At 52.4% G+C, this 18,494-nt stretch overlaps 1 protein-coding gene across 1 annotated transcript in view; it reads right to left on the bottom strand.

Annotated features, from left to right (window-relative positions):
• The window catches only part of LOC138564198 (zinc finger protein ZFP2-like), a 110,332-nt gene extending 108,310 nt beyond the window's left edge, over window positions 1-2,022 (bottom strand). Inside the window, exon 1 of the mRNA XM_069642891.1 lies at window positions 1,964-2,022. The gene's annotated coding sequence lies outside the window, so the exon portion shown is untranslated. The remainder of the gene's footprint in view (window positions 1-1,963) is intronic.
• Between the last annotated feature and the right edge of the window lie 16,472 nt (window positions 2,023-18,494).

Below are 18,494 nucleotides of genomic sequence, written 5' to 3'. Positions count from 1 at the left end.
GATCCCAGCTCAATCCCTCTCCCGGGGGAGAGATTTCCTCCAGGATTATTCAGTCTATTCCTATAAACCCAGGAGCCGGTCCTGAGCATTTCCTACCTCACCCCAAATGATGATAAGAGCCCCAGAGCTGGGAGGAGAGCCCTGCAGGGGGCGCTGTATAGAAGAGCCCAGCTCACTCCCTCTCCTGGGAGAGATTTCCTCCAGGATTATTCAGTCTATTTCTATAAACCCAGGAGCCGGTCCTGAGCATTTCCTACCTGACCCCAAATGATGATAAGAGCCCCAGAGCTGGGAGGAGAGCCCTGCAGGGGGCGCTGTATAGAAGATCCCAGCTCAATCCCTCTCCTGGGAGAGATTTCCTCCAGGATTATTCAGTCTATTCCTATAAACCCAGGAGAAGGTCCTGAGCATTTCCTACCTGACCCCAAATGATGATAGAGCCCCAGAGCTGGGAGGAAAGCCCTGCAGGGGGGGCTGTATAGAAGAGCCCAGCTCAATCCCTCTCCTGGGAGAGATTTCCTCCAGGATTATTCAGTCTATTCCTATAAACCCAGGAGAAGGTCCTGAGCATTTCCTACCTGACCCCAAATGATGATAAGAGCCCCAGAGCTGGGGGAAAGCCCTGCAGGGGGCGCTGTATAGAAGAGCCCAGCTCAATCCCTCTCCTGGGAGAGATTTCCTCCAGGATTATTCAGTCTATTCCTATAAACCCAGGAGAAGGTCCGGAGCATTTCCTACCTAACCCCAAATGATGATAAGAGCCCCAGAGCTGGGAGGAGAGCCCTGCAGGGGGCGCTGTATAGAGGAGCCCAGCTCCCTCCCTCTCCTGGGGGAGATTTCCTCCAGGATTATTCAGTCTATTCCTATAAACCCAGGAGAAGGTCCTGAGCATTTCCTACCTGACCCCAAATGATGATAAGAGCCCCAGAGCCGGGAGGAAAGCCCTGCAGGGGGCGCTGTATAGAAGAGCCCAGCTCAATCCCTCTCCTGGGAGAGATTTTCTCCAGGATTATTCAGTCTATTCCTATAAACCCAGGAGAAGGTCCTGGGCATTTCCTACCTGACCCCGAATGATGATAAGAGCCCCAGAGCCGGGAGGAAAGCGCTGCAGGGGGCGCTGTATAGAAGAGCCCAGCTCAATCCCTCTCCTGGGAGAGATTTCCTCCAGGATTATTCAGTCTATTCCTATAAACCCAGGAGAAGGTCCTGAGCATTTCCTACCTGACCCCAAATGATGATAAGAGCCCCAGAGCTGGGGGAAAGCCCTGCAGGGGGCGCTGTATAGAAGAGCCCAGCTCAATCCCTCTCCTGGGAGAGATTTCCTCCAGGATTATTCAGTCTATTCCTATAAACCCAGGAGAAGGTCCGGAGCATTTCCTACCTAACCCCAAATGATGATAAGAGCCCCAGAGCTGGGAGGAGAGCCCTGCAGGGGGCGCTGTATAGAGGAGCCCAGCTCCCTCCCTCTCCTGGGGGAGATTTCCTCCAGGATTATTCAGTCTATTCCTATAAACCCAGGAGAAGGTCCTGAGCATTTCCTACCTGACCCCAAATGATGATAAGAGCCCCAGAGCCGGGAGGAAAGCCCTGCAGGGGGCGCTGTATAGAAGAGCCCAGCTCAATCCCTCTCCTGGGAGAGATTTCCTCCAGGATTATTCAGTCTATTCCTATAAACCCAGGAGAAGGTCCGGAGCATTTCCTACCTAACCCCAAATGATGATAAGAGCCCCAGAGCTGGGAGGAGAGCCCTGCAGGGGGCGCTGTATAGAGGAGCCCAGCTCAATCCCTCTCCCGGGGGCGATTTCCTCCAGGATTATTCAGTCTATTCCTATACACCCAGGAGAAGGTCCTGAGCATTTCCTACCTGATCCCAAATGATGATAAGATCCCCAGAGCTGGGAGGAGAGCCCTGCAGGGGGCGCTGTATAGAAGAGCCCAGCTCAATCCCTCTCCTGTGTCTTACCTGAGCAGTCACAGGTGCAGGTAATGCCAGGCTTCTGGGGGTGGGGCAGCTTGTGGGCGTGGCTTTGCTGCTGACGGTGCTGCTCTGCCTCTGCTGCCCCGGAAGCGGAAGCGCGCTTCCGGTCAGTGCCCGCGGCCCGGGCTATGGTGAGTATAACGGGGGGGGCGCGCGCGCGCCCTCTGCTGGTGCATCGCGGGTACTACTCACAGGAGGCGCAGAAAGAAATGTCCTCAGAACACACGGACCCCCGGGGACAGGAGAGCGCCTTCGCCTCAAAGAAGCACGATGGCAGCTGAGACCCCCACCAGCCCCCCAGAGCCGCAAGAGAAGCCCCTGGCAGGGAGGTCTGATCCGAGGGTCCTGTCCCCCTGCACCGCATTGGGGGGGGCTGGGATCTTTGAGGGGGAGACAGTCAATAACAGGGAAACATTTGACCGGGAAATGGGGAGCGGTGGCCTGCATGAGAGTGGGCAGAGGTGCAGCTGCCGGGGAAAGAAGGACTCCTAGTATTTTAGACATTATTTGCAGTACATCCACGCTGCTCCCCGCCACATAGGCCGCCCTCCCCCCCCACCACGCCCCACACACCACCGTCTCCTGCGCCCTCCAAGCATTATGTGCTCTCCACCCATTGAGTCACGCAAGGGGCAGATGCCAAAAGAAGAACCTTGGCACTTGGCCACTTCTTAGTCCAATTCCCCACACTCGTGCATGACAAGGTCGTGGGAGGATAGCTCAGGGGCAACGCGCTCACCTTGGAAGCAAGACGACACGCAGCACCACAAGTTCAATCCACAGGTCCGCGCTTAGAAACCTCTGGGTATTAAGCGCGCTTATAAATAACCCATCATATCATATCATTACAACACCTGCGGCATAAGCCTTCACGAATCAAAAAACATTTTGCACAGTGAGCTTATTCTTTGTGGCTTAAAAGGCTTCAGTTTTATGACGTATACAAAGCAATCATGCAAAGTTCACTCCTGCAACGCTGCAAAACCACACTATGATTACATCGTTGCTTCTTGGCTCGAAGCGCTGACCAGCGACTAGACCACAGTGTTTCCTACTTCCACCACTGCAACAACCACCTCCATGTTTTATTAGGCCAAAACTCTGCTAACCAAAAGTGTCGTCGGTCGACCTGCCCTTACAAGAGGTCCTGGGCTAGAGGAGCGCTGTTCCTGACGGGGGTGTGGGGAGCTGACCTTTATTCCTTTCAAAAGCTACCTCACCGCTGGGCCTCACAGGGAGGCTGGCAACGGGAGGAGCGAAAACCCCTCCTGACTATTACCAAGCTCACTTCATTTTCTTTTAACTCCCAACTAGTCGCTTGCATACCACCACGCCAAAGAGGGGCCCATGCCCATCTTTGCCTCCCCCAACCTGAGACAATCATATCTCAATCAATTTAGTACTAATGTTCCACAAAAAGAAATGACGTCCCTGCTGCAGTTCTTGGTGGGAAAGCTGAATTACGCTGGAAAAGTAATAGCAGCGGGGAGGGTGTTTGCAAGGAATATTTCCATCAAGACAGCAGGGCTGCAGAATGCAGCACGCACGCATGGACACAGTGGACATCACACTGCTGAAACTGTTCTCCATCATTTAGCATTTCACTGGTGGGAGGATGTGGGGAAGTGGTGTACGGCATGGAGGAGGGCCCGCTGTTGGAAGCGGGTGACGGAGGCATTGGGCCAGCGAGCATGCCGCTCCCAAACGCAACAGGACGGGAAACACTTCCACCATGGCTGCTGCCATGCAGAGAGGTGGCGGACCATGGCTGCTGCCGTGCAGAGAGGTGGCGGACCATGGCTGCTGCCGTGCAGAGAGGTGGCGGAGCATGGCTGCTGCCGTACGGAGAGGTGGCAGAGCATGGCTGCTGCCGTGCGGAGAGGTGGCGGAGCATGGCTGCTGCCGTGCAGAGAGGTGGCGGAGCATGGCTGCTGTCGTGCACAGAGGTGGCGGACCATGGCTGCTGCCGTGCAGAGAGGTGGCGGAGCATGGCTGCTGCCGTGCGGAGAGGTGGCAGAGCATGGCTGCTGCCGTGCGGAGAGGTGGCGGAGCATGGCTGCTGCCGTGCAGAGAGGTGGCGGAGCATGGCTGCTGCCGTGCAGAGAGGTGGCGGAGCATGGCTGCTGCCGTGCAGAGAGGTGGCGGAGCATGGCTGCTGCCGTGCAGAGAGGTGGCGGAGCATGGCTGCTGCCGTACAGAGAGGTGGCGGAGCTTGGCTGCTGCCGTGCAGAGAGGTGGCGGAGCATGGCTGCTGCCGTGCAGAGAGGTGGCGGACCATGGCTGCTGCCGTGCAGAGAGGTGGCGGAGCATGGCTGCTGCCGTGCAGAGAGGCGGCGGACCATGGCTGCTGCCGTGCAGAGAGGTGGCGGAGCATGGCTGCTGCCGTACAGAGAGGTGGCGGAGCTTGGCTGCTGCCGTGCAGAGAGGTGGCGGACCATGGCTGCTGCCGTGCAGAGAGGTGGCGGACCATGGCTGCTGCCGTGCAGAGAGGTGGCGGAGCATGGCTGCTGCCGTGCAGAGAGGTGGCGGAGCATGGCTGCTGCCGTACAGAGAGGTGGTGGAGCTTGGCTGCTGCCGTGCAGAGAGGTGGCGGAGCATGGCTGCTGCCGTGCAGAGAGGTGGCGGAGCATGGCTGCTGCCGTGCAGAGAGGTGGCGGAGCATGGCTGCTGCCGTGCAGAGAGGCGGCGGACCATGGCTGCTGCCGTGCAGAGAGGTGGCGGAGCATGGCTGCTGCCGTACAGAGAGGTGGCGGAGCTTGGCTGCTGCCGTGCAGAGAGGTGGCGGACCATGGCTGCTGCCGTGCAGAGAGGTGGCGGACCATGGCTGCTGCCGTGCAGAGAGGTGGCGGAGCATGGCTGCTGCCGTGCAGAGAGGCGGCGGACCATGGCTGCTGCCGTGCAGAGAGGCGGCGGACCATGGCTGCTGCCGTGCAGAGAGGTGGCGGAGCATGGCTGCTGCCGTACAGAGAGGTGGCGGAGCTTGGCTGCTGCCGTGCAGAGAGGTGGCGGACCATGGCTGCTGCCGTGCAGAGAGGTGGCGGACCATGGCTGCTGCTGTGCAGAGAGGTGGCGGAGCATGGCTGCTGCCGTGCAGAGAGGCGGCGGACCATGGCTGCTGCCGTGCAGAGAGGCGGCGGACCATGGCTGCTGCCGTGCAGAGAGGCGGCGGACCATGGCTGCTGCCGTGCAGAGAGGCGGCGGACCATGGCTGCTGCCGTGCAGAGAGGCGGCGGACCATGGCTGCTGCCGTGCAGAGAGGTGGCGGAGCATGGCTGCTGCCGTGCAGAGAGATGGCGGAGCTTGGCTGCTGCCGTGCAGAGGGTTGGCGGACCATGGCTGCTGCCGTGCAGAGAGGTGGCGGACCATGGCTGCTGCCGTGCAGAGAGGTGGCGGAGCATGGCTGCTGCCGTGCAGAGAGGCGGCGGACCATGGCTGCTGCCGTGCAGAGAGGTGGCGGAGCATGGCTGCTGCCGTACAGAGAGGTGGCGGAGCTTGGCTGCTGCCGTGCAGAGAGGTGGCGGACCATGGCTGCTGCCGTGCAGAGAGGTGGCGGACCATGGCTGCTGCCGTGCAGAGAGGTGGCGGAGCATGGCTGCTGCCGTGCAGAGAGGTGGCGGAGCATGGCTGCTGCCGTACAGAGAGGTGGCGGAGCTTGGCTGCTGCCGTGCAGAGAGGTGGCGGAGCATGGCTGCTGCCGTGCAGAGAGGTGGCGGAGCATGGCTGCTGCCGTGCAGAGAGGTGGCGGAGCATGGCTGCTGCCGTGCAGAGAGGCGGCGGACCATGGCTGCTGCCGTGCAGAGAGGTGGCGGAGCATGGCTGCTGCCGTACAGAGAGGTGGCGGAGCTTGGCTGCTGCCGTGCAGAGAGGTGGCGGACCATGGCTGCTGCCGTGCAGAGAGGTGGCGGACCATGGCTGCTGCCGTGCAGAGAGGTGGCGGAGCATGGCTGCTGCCGTGCAGAGAGGCGGCGGACCATGGCTGCTGCCGTGCAGAGAGGCGGCGGACCATGGCTGCTGCCGTGCAGAGAGGTGGCGGAGCATGGCTGCTGCCGTACAGAGAGGTGGCGGAGCTTGGCTGCTGCCGTGCAGAGAGGTGGCGGACCATGGCTGCTGCCGTGCAGAGAGGTGGCGGACCATGGCTGCTGCCGTGCAGAGAGGTGGCGGAGCATGGCTGCTGCCGTGCAGAGAGGCGGCGGACCATGGCTGCTGCCGTGCAGAGAGGCGGCGGACCATGGCTGCTGCCGTGCAGAGAGGCGGCGGACCATGGCTGCTGCCGTGCAGAGAGGCGGCGGACCATGGCTGCTGCCGTGCAGAGAGGCGGCGGACCATGGCTGCTGCCGTGCAGAGAGGTGGCGGAGCATGGCTGCTGCCGTGCAGAGAGATGGCGGAGCATGGCTGGCAAGCCCCGAGGCGGGAGTCGCCCTCGCCGACACCATTATGGCCGATGCGGCCAGAGTGGAATGGAGCACCCTCCAATGCGAGGGCGAGCACCCACACTCTCCCTCCCCGCCCAGAACGGCGCACACGGCCGTGACTCGCCTCGTGCTCCGGTGGCCACAGCCGCTAGGAACGCTGCAGGTCTGGAAGAGCATCCCGCGAGCAGGGAGGTGGGGAGAGGCCAACGTTCCCTGGCAGGGAACGGAAGCAGAGAGACACGTTGCAGACCGAATGCTCCCCGGACTGGGGAGGAGGGGGGACTCCCACCTGTTGGCTGGAACGTCTGAGGAGGAGGTGGAGACAGCAGCCCTTCTTTTAAGGTTGGGATCCTGGGAACAACAACCTATCAGGGCGGGGACTCCAGGAGGCGTTAATGATTGGTGGGGAGATAAGTCTATCGCCTGGTATATAAGGAATGACTGTAATCCCCTTTTGTGTATTACTTGCAGGGAGCAAGAGAGGAGAGAGGAGGTGAATGGTGGGCCTATCCGGACTCACCTGAATAGGAGAAGATTACAGAGGAGCAGACTAGGTCCTAGGCTCTGAGGGTAGTGAAAAAACTACCTCCAAGCTGGACACAGTTATTGGAGAAAACCAAGGACATTCCTCTACATTAAGCAAATAAAGTATTATTTGAGCATACTTACCGTCTTCTGTCTTCCATCCCACAAGTGGCGTAGTCAGCAGGATTTGCTCGACCCCACAATAGAGACCCTTATAAAGACTTTAACAGAGGGCCAACAACAATTGCAACAACTACTACAACTACAGTCACAACAGGCTGTGGCAGATCGGCAAGTCTTCCAACAAGCGATACAATTGCAGGGAAACCTGCAGACGGCCACACAGGAGAAACAGCAAGAGACTATTGTGCGCCTCACATACGTGGTAACAAGTTCACATAACCAACCATTGGTTCCCTCTGCTATCCTACAGAAATTCAAAGAGGGGGAAGACCCGGCGTTCTTCACCGGCTTTGAAAGGATAGCCCGGGAACGCACAATGACCAGTGGACCGATGGGCACAATATGTGGCTCCCCTCCTATCAGGGATAATGCAAGGTACCTACCAGGCCCTAAACCCCAACAGCAATACCTCATATACCGAAATAAAGAAAGCAGTATTGGATAGGCTGGGCCTGGATGAAGAGGCCTACCGTATGCAAATGAGGGATACAAAGCTAAAACCCGGAGAGAGTCCCCGACAAATGTTTTACAGGATCAAGGACCTTGTAGAAAAGTGGCTTAAACCCCCTAATCCAGACATAAAAGACATCCTGGATAAGGTCATACTGGAACCGTTTATTGAGGCCCTTCCCCCGCCCATGCAGAGGTGGGTGCACCAGCATCATCGGCCCTCACTGGCAGAGGCCGTAGACATTGCCTCGACTTATCAGAAAGCTGGGGGAAACAGTCAGTTCGTAACCGGCCCATCAATCCGAACCCTGTTACCCCTCAATGAACCCCACCAACATAGGGGGACTTGAGTCCTACTGCCCAGATGGAGATCCTCGGAGAAACGAACCCCTCGACCTGAAGAAGAAAGAAGAACCAGTACTGAAGGAAAACCCGCAAGAACAACTCCCGTGTTCCTACAGCCTCAGTGTTATGATTGTGGTACCTGGGGACACATCGCCAGATTCTGCCCAAAAAGGAGGGGAATGGAACCCATGGAGATCGGGTATATGAAAGCACTCCCAGGGCAACCGTTCTCGGGACCTTATACCATGGATATAAGTGTGGATGGGATTCCCGCCAGAGCCCTACTGGACAGCGGGAGCAGGCAGACCGCCATTTCGCCAACTGTAAGTAATGCCCCTTGCTTACCTAATGTACATGTTCCTATTCGCTGTATACACGGGGATGTAATGACATATCCTATGAAGGGCATAAGGGTAGAAATAGGCTAAGACACTGCTAATGTATGGGCTGCCGTCCTACCATCCTTACCAGCACCGGTTGTTATGGGGACGGACCTACCCCTCTTCCACCAAAACATTAAAATCCTGGACCCGACCTGGTGGTCTGAGGCTCCATTTTCCTACAGCCATATAGCCGCAGGTATGAAGGGACCAAGAAAGACAGAGGGGGAAAGAAGAGAGAACCGTCTAGCATACTGTGGGTCCATGTACACCACCCAACGAATAGAATGGAACCCCGAGGATCACGAAGAATCCATCCGGGGGGAAACTCTGGCTGACCCCACTCTTAGGATGGCTATAGAGAGAGGGCAGAGTTGGAACCAAACTCTGACCTGAATAAGGGCCCGGCATTCATATCCCAAGATGGATTACTTTACCAAGCCTATAAAGCAAAAGATGGAACCCAAAGGGAGCAGTTGCTTCTACCAAAAACCCACAGGGTGATCATACTGCAGTTGGCCCACAATCATCCCTGCGGAGGACACATGGCTTCTCTAAAGACACAGCAAAACATATTAAAAAGGTTTTATTGGCCAGGGGTTTATGGAGGCGTAACCAAGTTCTGTAAGGAATGCGCAACGTGTCAGCTGACAAGTGGCGAGAAACCCACCAAAGCACCATTACAGCGTATGCCTTTGATCACCGTCCCTTTTCAGCGCATCGGAATGGATCTAGTGCGACCACTGGAACCTGCTAGCAGAGGGTACAAATACTTGCTAGTCATAGTGGACTATGCTACAAGATATCCAGAAGCATTCCCATTGAAGTGGACATCAGCCAGGGAGATTTGTGACCAACTGATCCCTTTCTTTTCACAGAGGACCACCTCAGGAATACAAGGGTGAAGTTGTGGTCTTCCCTTGTGCTAATGTTACCGCGAGTTTGTCAGCCATCTGCAAAAATTGATTCATCAACTCCAAGCACTCATCTGACCCCCTCCCCCCGGCCAATGAAAAGAAAGTCATTCAGATAGTGTATCACTCTCCCTGTATCACTCTCACTTCCTTTGTTCTCTGCTACAGAACCTATACTAGGCATTGCGCCATTGGAAGGCAGCTGTCATAGTACACGCTCTCAAATTTGAATCCCAATAGATTGTAACTTTTCTGGTTGATGACCAAGAGTCTGAAGGCTGACTCAATGTCTGCCTTCCTCCATAGGGCCCCCTTCCCTGTTGTGCCCAAGTGTTGTCTAATAAAGCCTCTTGAAAACACTTGCAGATTATTTTTGCATGCACAAAGTTGTGGTAATCATGTAGCAAGGGGAGCATTGTATCTAATTGTATCGGGGAGGGAAGGGTCCCGACTGTGTCTGCCGTGGCATGTTGAAATATTTTTGCCTGACTCTTTGTGTTTTGATCCCGGGACCTTCTTCCTAACCCTGCAGGTGGCAGTGGTGTGTGATGCTGCACACTTGAATCTACACGCCTTGCCAAATGGACAGAACCATAGTTCCTCACAGTCTCTTACACCCTCGCAGACATTATGTGGTATCCACCCATCGAGTCATTGTAGGGGCAGGTGCCTAAGGAAGACTCTACACATAGACATACCCAAGGGGTGCATTTGTAGGGGCAGATGCCACCGCGGAGAGCAAGCTCTGCACCCGCCCCTGGATGTTCTGGTATGAGAAAGTCCATGTGTGTTAATAAAAGCAAGTTAACTCACTAATAGTGATTATCCGTCATGCTCCAGAGTCGGTGTGTGATTGTTTACACTCGCAACAACAAATTGGCTTCCTCAACCTCCACCAAACCACACCATGGAGGGTGGGGCATGCCACCTCCATTCCTACAGCTGCCGGGAGAACAGTCTATTCTGTGGAACCAACGATAGACCGTACAAAGTTTGCCCCCCAGAGCAAAACAGGCCATGCCATGAATGCAGCAAGGGTGGAGGGGGGGCGAAAGAGGGCGTGCCTCCCCACCCCATGAAGGAGCATTAAGAATGATGACAGACAGTTATGTTTACAAAGAAAATATAGTCCTCCAAAGAACCACGTTTTACTCAACGGCCCAAGCACCCAATGAGTCGATTAATGGCTACTTAGTGAAACTCAGGGCGATGTCAATAAATTGCGATTTTGGTGACAAGTCAGAAGATAAGATAACAGACACGCCCCTATTACAGAAAAAGACTCAAGAAAGATTTATCAAAGTGGCACAAATAGGCACATTGCATGAAGACATCCTACTGAGGCAACTACATACATGCCAACCCTCCTGATTTAGGCGGGAGACTCCTGATTTTTCAGGGAAAAATACTGCTATTTTTCACGTTCTCCCGCCTAAAATTGTACTTTCCCCAATGCAATCCTATGGGGAAATTGTTCTCTCCCGATTTCTCTGAAGATATCTCCCTCCCAGGTGCCTCGGAATGTTGGCATGTATGCAACTAGACCATGCCGTCTCCACAAAGCAGGAGCAGGGAGGGGCATGTCCCCAAGAAAGGGGGACATCCCAGAGGAACTGCAGCAACCCAAGTTCAACTGAACTAATCCTGCCACAGATGTGGCAAAGACCGCCATCTTGCAAACAAGCACAAGTCCTCAGGGGAAAGTAAGTACTGTTCAGCATGCAGCCGCATGGGCCACTCTGTGAAAGTATGCAAATGAGCACAGGACTTTTGGCTTTGATTAAAAATGAACAAGACCTTGGAGCGGTCTCAAATGAAATGGAAAGCACCATACTGGGAATAGAGCGTTAATCCATGAGAAAGAGGAAGGCCCACTCTACAGTCTGTGCACATGACTTTCCACCGGATTTGGTGGCAGACTGTGCCTGACACCTCACCGTTATTCCAATAAGCTCCCACAGGAGTACATCAAGGGGAAGAAGGTAGACTTTAGCCCCACGGCAGGAGTACGGAAGAAGGTAGACTTTAGCCCCACGGCAGGAGTATGTCAAGGGGAAGAAGGACGGCAGGAGTACATCAAGGGGAAGAAGGTAGACTGTAGTCCACGGCAGGACTACATCAAAGGGAAGAAGGTAGACTTTAGCCCCACGGCAGGAGTACGTCATGGGGAAGACGGTAGACTTTAGCCCCACGGCAGGAGTACGTCAAGGGGAAGAAGGTAGACTTTAGGCCCACGGCAGGAGTACGTCAAGGGGAAGAAGGTAGACTTTGCCCCACGGCAGGAGTACGTCAAGGGGAAGAAGGACGGCAGGAGTACGTCAAGAGGAAGACGGTAGACTTTAGCCCCACGGCAGGAGTACGTCAAGGGGAAGATGGTAGACTTTAGCCCCACGGCAGGAGTACGTCAAGGGGAAGATGGTAGACTTTAGCCACATGGCAGGAGTACATCAAGGGGAAGAAGGACGGCAGGAGTACGTCAAGGGGAAGAAGGTAGACTTTAGCACCACGGCAGAAGTACGTCAAGAGGAAGAGGTAGACTCTAGCCCCACGGCAGAACTACGTCAAGGGGAAGAAGGTAGACTTTAGCCCCACGGCAGGAGTACGTCAAGGGGAAGACGGTAGACTTTAGCCCCACGGCAGGAGTACGTCAGGGGGAAGAAGTAGACTTTAGCCCCACGGCAGGAGTGCGTCAAGGGGAAGAAGGTAGACTTTAGCCCCACGGCAGGAGTGCGTCAAGGGGAAGAAGGTAGACCTTAGCCTCACGGCAGGAGTACGTCAAGGGGAAGAAGGTAGACTTTGCCCCATGGCAGGAGTACGTCAAGGGGAAGAAGGACGGCAGGAGTACGTCAAGGGGAAGAAGGTAGACTTTGCCCCACGGCAGGAGACGTCAAGGGGAAGAAGGACGGCAGGAGTATGTCAAGGGGAAGAAGATAGCCTTTAACCCCACGGCAGGAGTACGTCAAGGGGAAGAAGGTAGACTTTAGCCCCACGGCAGGACTATGTCAAGGGGAAGAAGATAGACTTTAGGCCCACGGCAGGAGTACGTCAAGTTGAAGACGGTAGACTTTAGCCCCACGGCAGGAGTACGGAAGAAGGTAGACTTTAGCCCCACGGCTGGAGTATGTCAAGGGGAAAAAGGTAGACTTTAGCCCCATCGCAGGAGTATGTCAAGGGGAAGAAGGTAGACTTTAGCCCCATGGCAGGAGTACGTCAAGGGGAAGAAGGTAGACTTTAGCCCCACAGCAAGACTACGTCAAGGGGAAGAAGGTAGACTTTAGACCCCCGGCAGGAGTACGGAAGAAGGTAGACTTTGCCCCATGGCAGGAGTACATCTAGGGGAAGAAGGTGGACTTTAGCCCCCCCGCGTATGGTGGACATAGAGCAAACCTGTTGTAAACAAGACCTGCCTAAAAGAATCTAAGGAATTAAAGCCAACACATGGGTCAGCTGCAAGGCCTCGCTGCCAAAACACAAAGCACTGCTTCAGAAACTGCGAAATGATAGAAAAATAGAAGCCATAGAGGCTTCAGAGTCCCATGGTCCTTTTCAAGAAACCTAACACCAAGAAGATGCGGCTCCGCGTGGCCCTGAGGTGCCTGAGCAAAGAAATAATGACAGACATTTACCCGTTGCCAAGCATCTCGAGCTGAGCGTAATGGTGGAGATCATCGCAATCTTCTCTAAGCTTCATATGCAGGACGCCTCTCGTCAAATAAAGCATCTCCAGACGTGAAATCACACAGCTCTTCCAGAATATGTCACACACCTCTTGCCAGTCTTTGGACTTGCCGCACTGCATATTTTTGTAAAGTTCACTTTGTGGTGGTGTTACTTCTGTCTCACCTTTGTATGGCAATAAATGTTGTATAGTCATATGGGCACTTTCCCTTTGGCTCTTTTTTTATCATTTGCTTTGCCCATAAAGCTTCACTTAATCAAGATTTCATTCAGTTCGGTATTCACCAGATATTCAATATGCTTCATTTCAAGTTTCCATTCGGTTTGGTATTCAATATGCATCTAGCATGTTAATTTCAAGTTTTTCCTATAGTTCGGTAAAGCATTACCTCTTCACCATCCGCTGGGAACGCCCCCAGTTGCCGAGTATCTCTCCCGACACTCACCAGACTTCTGTGTTGATCCCTGGTGGCTCCCGCTGCTTTCTTCCAGCCTTGCAGGTCGGCAGGCCAGCTGCTACGAGCCCCACTCGCACTTCTTGGCCTCGCTGGTGGCTCCGCTTCCTCCATCTGGACGTGGACAGCGTCCCGCTCTCTCCCAATCTCCCACAGCTCCAGCTGCCGGCTTCTCACCACAGAGGCTCCTTCAACTATGATTAAGAGGACATGCCTGACCTACCCTACAGTTTGAAGGCATCTTCCTCGTCCCGGTACTAAAGTGGTATCATGCATTACTCTCAGTCTCCTCTTCCTCGTCTCGGTACTGTCAAGTGTCATATGTGGGGAAATGAGAGGAGCTGGCTTATTATAGCCCATAAAGGCCAGGGGCGGGTTAGGGTGGTTGTCCACAGGGAAAGGGTGATACCATGTCATGCCCAAGGGCACCGCACTCCCAATGCTCGGAGTGAGAGCACCCTCAGTTTTCTCACAGTATTTACTGCTCTGTAACAGTATTCATGAACTTGTGAATCCATGCAAGACCACATGCTGGAGAAGTGACAAGTTACTTACCTGTAACTCTTGTTTTCCAGCATCTCTTACATGGATTCACATGCGAACCCTCCCCCCTTTTCTTCTCTGGCTCTTCTTGGTTTATTTATTTAACATCTGTAGAGCGCGCCAAACCCTTAGGCATCAGGGCGCTGTTTACATGAATGAGGCACAGTAAGGTACATCAGGGGTCATAAACAACAACAAAGACAACTGAATAGGGATAGAAGAGACGAGAGTCAAGGGGGAATGATGCTCTTGGCGAAGAACTCCCGCAGGTATGGCGTCCTGGGTGAACGGCAATGTCTTCAGGTGCTTGCGGAAGACCCAGTATGATTGTTCAGCTCTGAGTTTGTGTGGGAGAGCATTCCAGTGTTCCGTGGCAATGGCAGGGAAGCCTGCGCCCCCTGCTCTTTTCACTCTGTACCTTGGGGTGATCAAGCGGTTGGTGTAGAGTGACTGGGTGGGTCTAGATGATTGAGCCTTTAGTATTGGTGCAGTGTTGGTTATACATTTGTACGTGATAGCCAGTGTTTTGAACAAGGTACGCTGCCAAATGGGTAGCCAGTGAGCATTTTGCTTGGCCGCTGAGATGTGATCACACCTAGGAATGTTCACAGCAGCTCTGAGCGCATTATTTTGAATAATCTGTAGCTTGTTGAGATTTCAAACCGAGGTGGCAGCAAATAGGGCATTACAATAGTCCAGTCTTGACCTTATGAGCGTGCTCACAACCGTGAGACAGCTTTCAGGGAACAGGAACGGCCTGCAGGTATTAATGCATTTTGTGCTGTATGCCGCTGAGGCGGAAATGGCGCTGACATGCCTGTTTAGAGATAAGGTGGCATCTAGATACATGTCTAGGGTTTTAACCATGCTGGATACTGGTATTGTTATTCCATCAATGGTAAAGGCTTTGTAGTTGAGATCAAGTTTGTTGAGGGTAGTCTAAGAGCCTCACAGGAGAATTTCATTTGTTTCATCATTGAGGCTTAACATGTTGGAAGCCATCCAGGCGTGGATCGTATGAAAAATAGAGTTCAGGGCAATGGTGTCGGCAGTATAATACGTATGAGTACTTGCATGTCGTCTGAGTATTTTGTATAGGAGATGCCCAGGTCAATTAAGATGTTCAAATAGAGGTTTTGTTAAGATATTATATAGTGTCGGTGAGACATAAGAGCCTTGGGGGACCCCGCAGGAAAGTGGGGTAGTTGGGGCTGAGGCAAAGTCAGAGAAAACCCTGAAAGATCTGTTAGACAGGAAGGAAGAGATCCAGGCAGTGGCTTGTTCTGCAAAGTGCGCTGCTGAAATGAGGTGCTGACAGAGTATACAATGATCTACAAGGTCAAAGGCTGCTGACAAGTCCAACAGGAGTAGGAGGGATACCTTGTCAGAGTCTCTGGCCTCATCCATCTGTTTTGAAAATAACTCCATGTGTTGCAGAAGGGCGAGCAAGACACTGAGGCCTGAGTGGGCCATGAGATGGTCGAGACACCTGAATTCCCGTTCGCCCTTTATCCACAGTTGGAGCTGTAGGACACTGACGGATCCACACTAGTGCAGGCCACTGCAGCAAGGTTCGAAGGTAGCGAGCGTTGCTCACCAAAGCTTCTGGGGAGCCTAAGCGGAGCGAGGACAAGCTGAACAGAAGGAAGAAGATGCCAAAGTAGCGGCCATACAACAGGGTGTGTGAGAAAGGAAACACTCATACCGAGGTCATCCAGGCCAGGAAAAGGGGTATTCGAAAATGACGAACAAACTGAATCTTATAATAAGTATGTTTGAAGACCAAATTCAAGAAATATGAATACAAAATTGAAGGAAAGATATCAAAAGTATATGAAAGCTGAGTATGAATGAAAGCAAAGCGATGAGCACTTATGAACCAAGTACTACTGTTTGTTTGTTTGTTTGTTTGTTTATTTTTTTTATATAGCGCGCCTGATCCAAGGGTATCTGGCAGATAGGATAAGAGTAACGGTTACATGGTACATTTTATGCAGGTTAAATACAGTTTTATACAAATACAGTTTTATACAGTCAAGATATACAATTCTGTACAGTCAAGATATAGTTGAAGTACACATTTAAATAGACAATATGCAGGGCTTGTTGGTAGGTCAAAATGTTAAGAACAGTAAGATGGCGTACATCCTCTGACTGCCTGCCCGCTTCTCCAGTGCTAGTGTGGGCATCCTGGTTGCCCAGTGATGTTGTGGCCCTCTTTCCTCAGCCTATCCACTGGCTTGGATAGAAAGATTACATCTGGCCTGGGCGATGTCAGGCAAAGTCTGTCTGTGCTGTCTGTGACTGTCCGTGGATGGGGGCAGCCTAACTCAGTTATTTTCATCCGTACTGTCTGCCTGTCTGTTGTCTGTCCCCATGCAATGCCTGGTAACCCTGCCTGTTCTTCCATTGACAGCACTTCCAGCACTGTCATTTGCTGGTTATTATTGCTGTACCATCTCTGTGCTTGTTCCATTGTTCCTCTTCCTTGCTGTTTATACTATGCCTTACTACATCAATCCCATGCCTCCTGCACTCTCTGCTCCCTTTTCTCCTAGGAGCCATGTGCATCTCATTGATTTTCTTTGTACTTCTCACACTGGCTCCATTGATCTCGGTCTATGGAATGCCAGATCACTCTGTAATAAATCCACCTCTGTCCTGGACCTATTTCTGCGAATAAACCTACATTTCCTCTGCATTACAGAAACTTGGATCACATCTTTTAATAATGCCATTGCTGCTTCCCTCTCTACATCTCTTACATATTCTGTCATACCCGCGTTCAACTGCTCATGGCAGTGGTATTGGCATCCTTTATAGTTCTTCCTTTGTTCTTGCCCCAACTATTCTGACTCTTCCAGTCTTTTCTTCATTTGAATTCTTTCCTAAGCCTTATCCTAGTTCTTTTCTATTTATCTATTGCCCGCCTGGTTCGGTCAGATCATTTTGTGATGACATTGACATACTCTTTTCTTCTGTCCTTCCCTCTACTACTCCATTTATTCTTCTGGGAGATTTCAATCTCTCCTCTGTACGTTTGTCTCTCCCTTTTCTTGCTGTTCTTGATTCTCGTTCCCTCTCTCCTCTTCTCACTCCTCCTTCTCATATCTCAGGCTCTTGCTTAGACATTATCTTTACATCTTCCCCATCTACTTCCTCTGTGTCTTCACTCCTGGTCTATCTCTCCGACCATCATCTTCTTCCTGTCTCTGATTCCCTTTGCTCTGCTTCTCCTTCATACCGCTGGCGTGACCTAGGCTCATTCAGTACTCCCTTGTTTGTCTCCTCATGTATTGCCGATCTTCCAACTTCTCCTTCCTTTGCTACCCTATCTGCTGATGAAGCTGCTTCTGCTCTTTCATTCTCTCTCTCTTCTTTCTTATATGCTCTCTGTCCATCTCAGCTATCCGCCCTTCACACAAACCCCCTCAACCCTGGCTCTCCTTCGATATCTGTGCCATGCAACATGCTCATCAATGTCTCAAAAGGTGCTGGCTCAGGTCCAGGAGTGAGGGAGACTACATATCTTACTCCTCTTATCATGCTCTGTATGATGACTGTCTGCTTTCAGCTAAACGCCCCTATTTCTCTGACCTTTTGCATACTTAATCAACTCAAACCTAAACGTCTATTTCAGACTCTCTCACGTCTTCTTTCTCCTTCTACTCCTGATCACTCTACTGATTCTACTTTATCTGCCTCTGATTTTACTCTGTTTTTCTCCTCAGTGGTGGCTTCTCTTCGTTCCGCTTTGGAGTCATCCAGCTTAGCTCCTATCATTACTTCTCCTACCTTGCCCCCTAGTACTACGATTTCTTGCTTTTTCCCAATTTCCAATGACAATTGTCCCAGCACACCCTACTGCTTCCCTGCCTGACCCTATTCCCTTGTAACTTATTCCTAAATCTATCCTTCTCTAGTTTCTTATCATACTTCTTTTTTGAATATTTGTCTCTCTACCTCTCTTTTCCCTTCTGCCTCTATTCCTTGTTTTCTGTTGATTCTTCGCTTGCCTCTAATTTGAATCCCATCTCTTTTCTCCCAAATCTTTCTAAACTACTTGAACGCCTTGTTTACTCTCAAGTCTCTACCTTTGTTTCTGCTAATTCTATACTTCCTCGCTTTCAGCCAGGATTTCGGCCTTGTCACTCTACTGAAACTGCTCTTCTTTCTGTTGTAAATTCTTTATTTTCTGCATGTTACTCTAAACATTTATCTCTTCTTATTCTTCTTGACTTGTCTGCATCTTTCGACACTGTTGATCACCCTCTATTACTGACTTTTCTTTCCTCGTTCAGGTTCTCGGGGTCTGTTCTTTCGTGGTTCAGGTCACACCTGTCCCAAAGAACATTCTCGGCCTCTTGGGCAGAGTCCTCATCTGACACACTCCCACTTGTCCATGGTGTTCCTCAGGGTTCAGTTCTTGGTCCCTTTCTTTTCTCCCTCTATACTTCTCCCCTGGCTCAAATTATCTCACCATTTCTACGCAGACGATACTAAGCTCTTTCTGTCCTTCTCGTCCTTTACTCTTGAAGCCCATAACACACTTTCGACATGCATCAGCCATCAACTCCTGGATGTCAGAACATTTTCTTGTACTAAATGCTATGAAAACTGAGGTACTTTTC

The sequence above is a fragment of the Ambystoma mexicanum genome, chromosome 1p (genome assembly GCF_040938575.1).
Source record: "Ambystoma mexicanum isolate Mex_15411 chromosome 1p, UKY_AmexF1_1, whole genome shotgun sequence".
In the NCBI taxonomy this organism is placed as follows: Eukaryota; Metazoa; Chordata; class Amphibia; order Caudata; family Ambystomatidae; genus Ambystoma; species Ambystoma mexicanum.
This window is presented reverse-complemented; position numbering and strand designations above follow the sequence as displayed.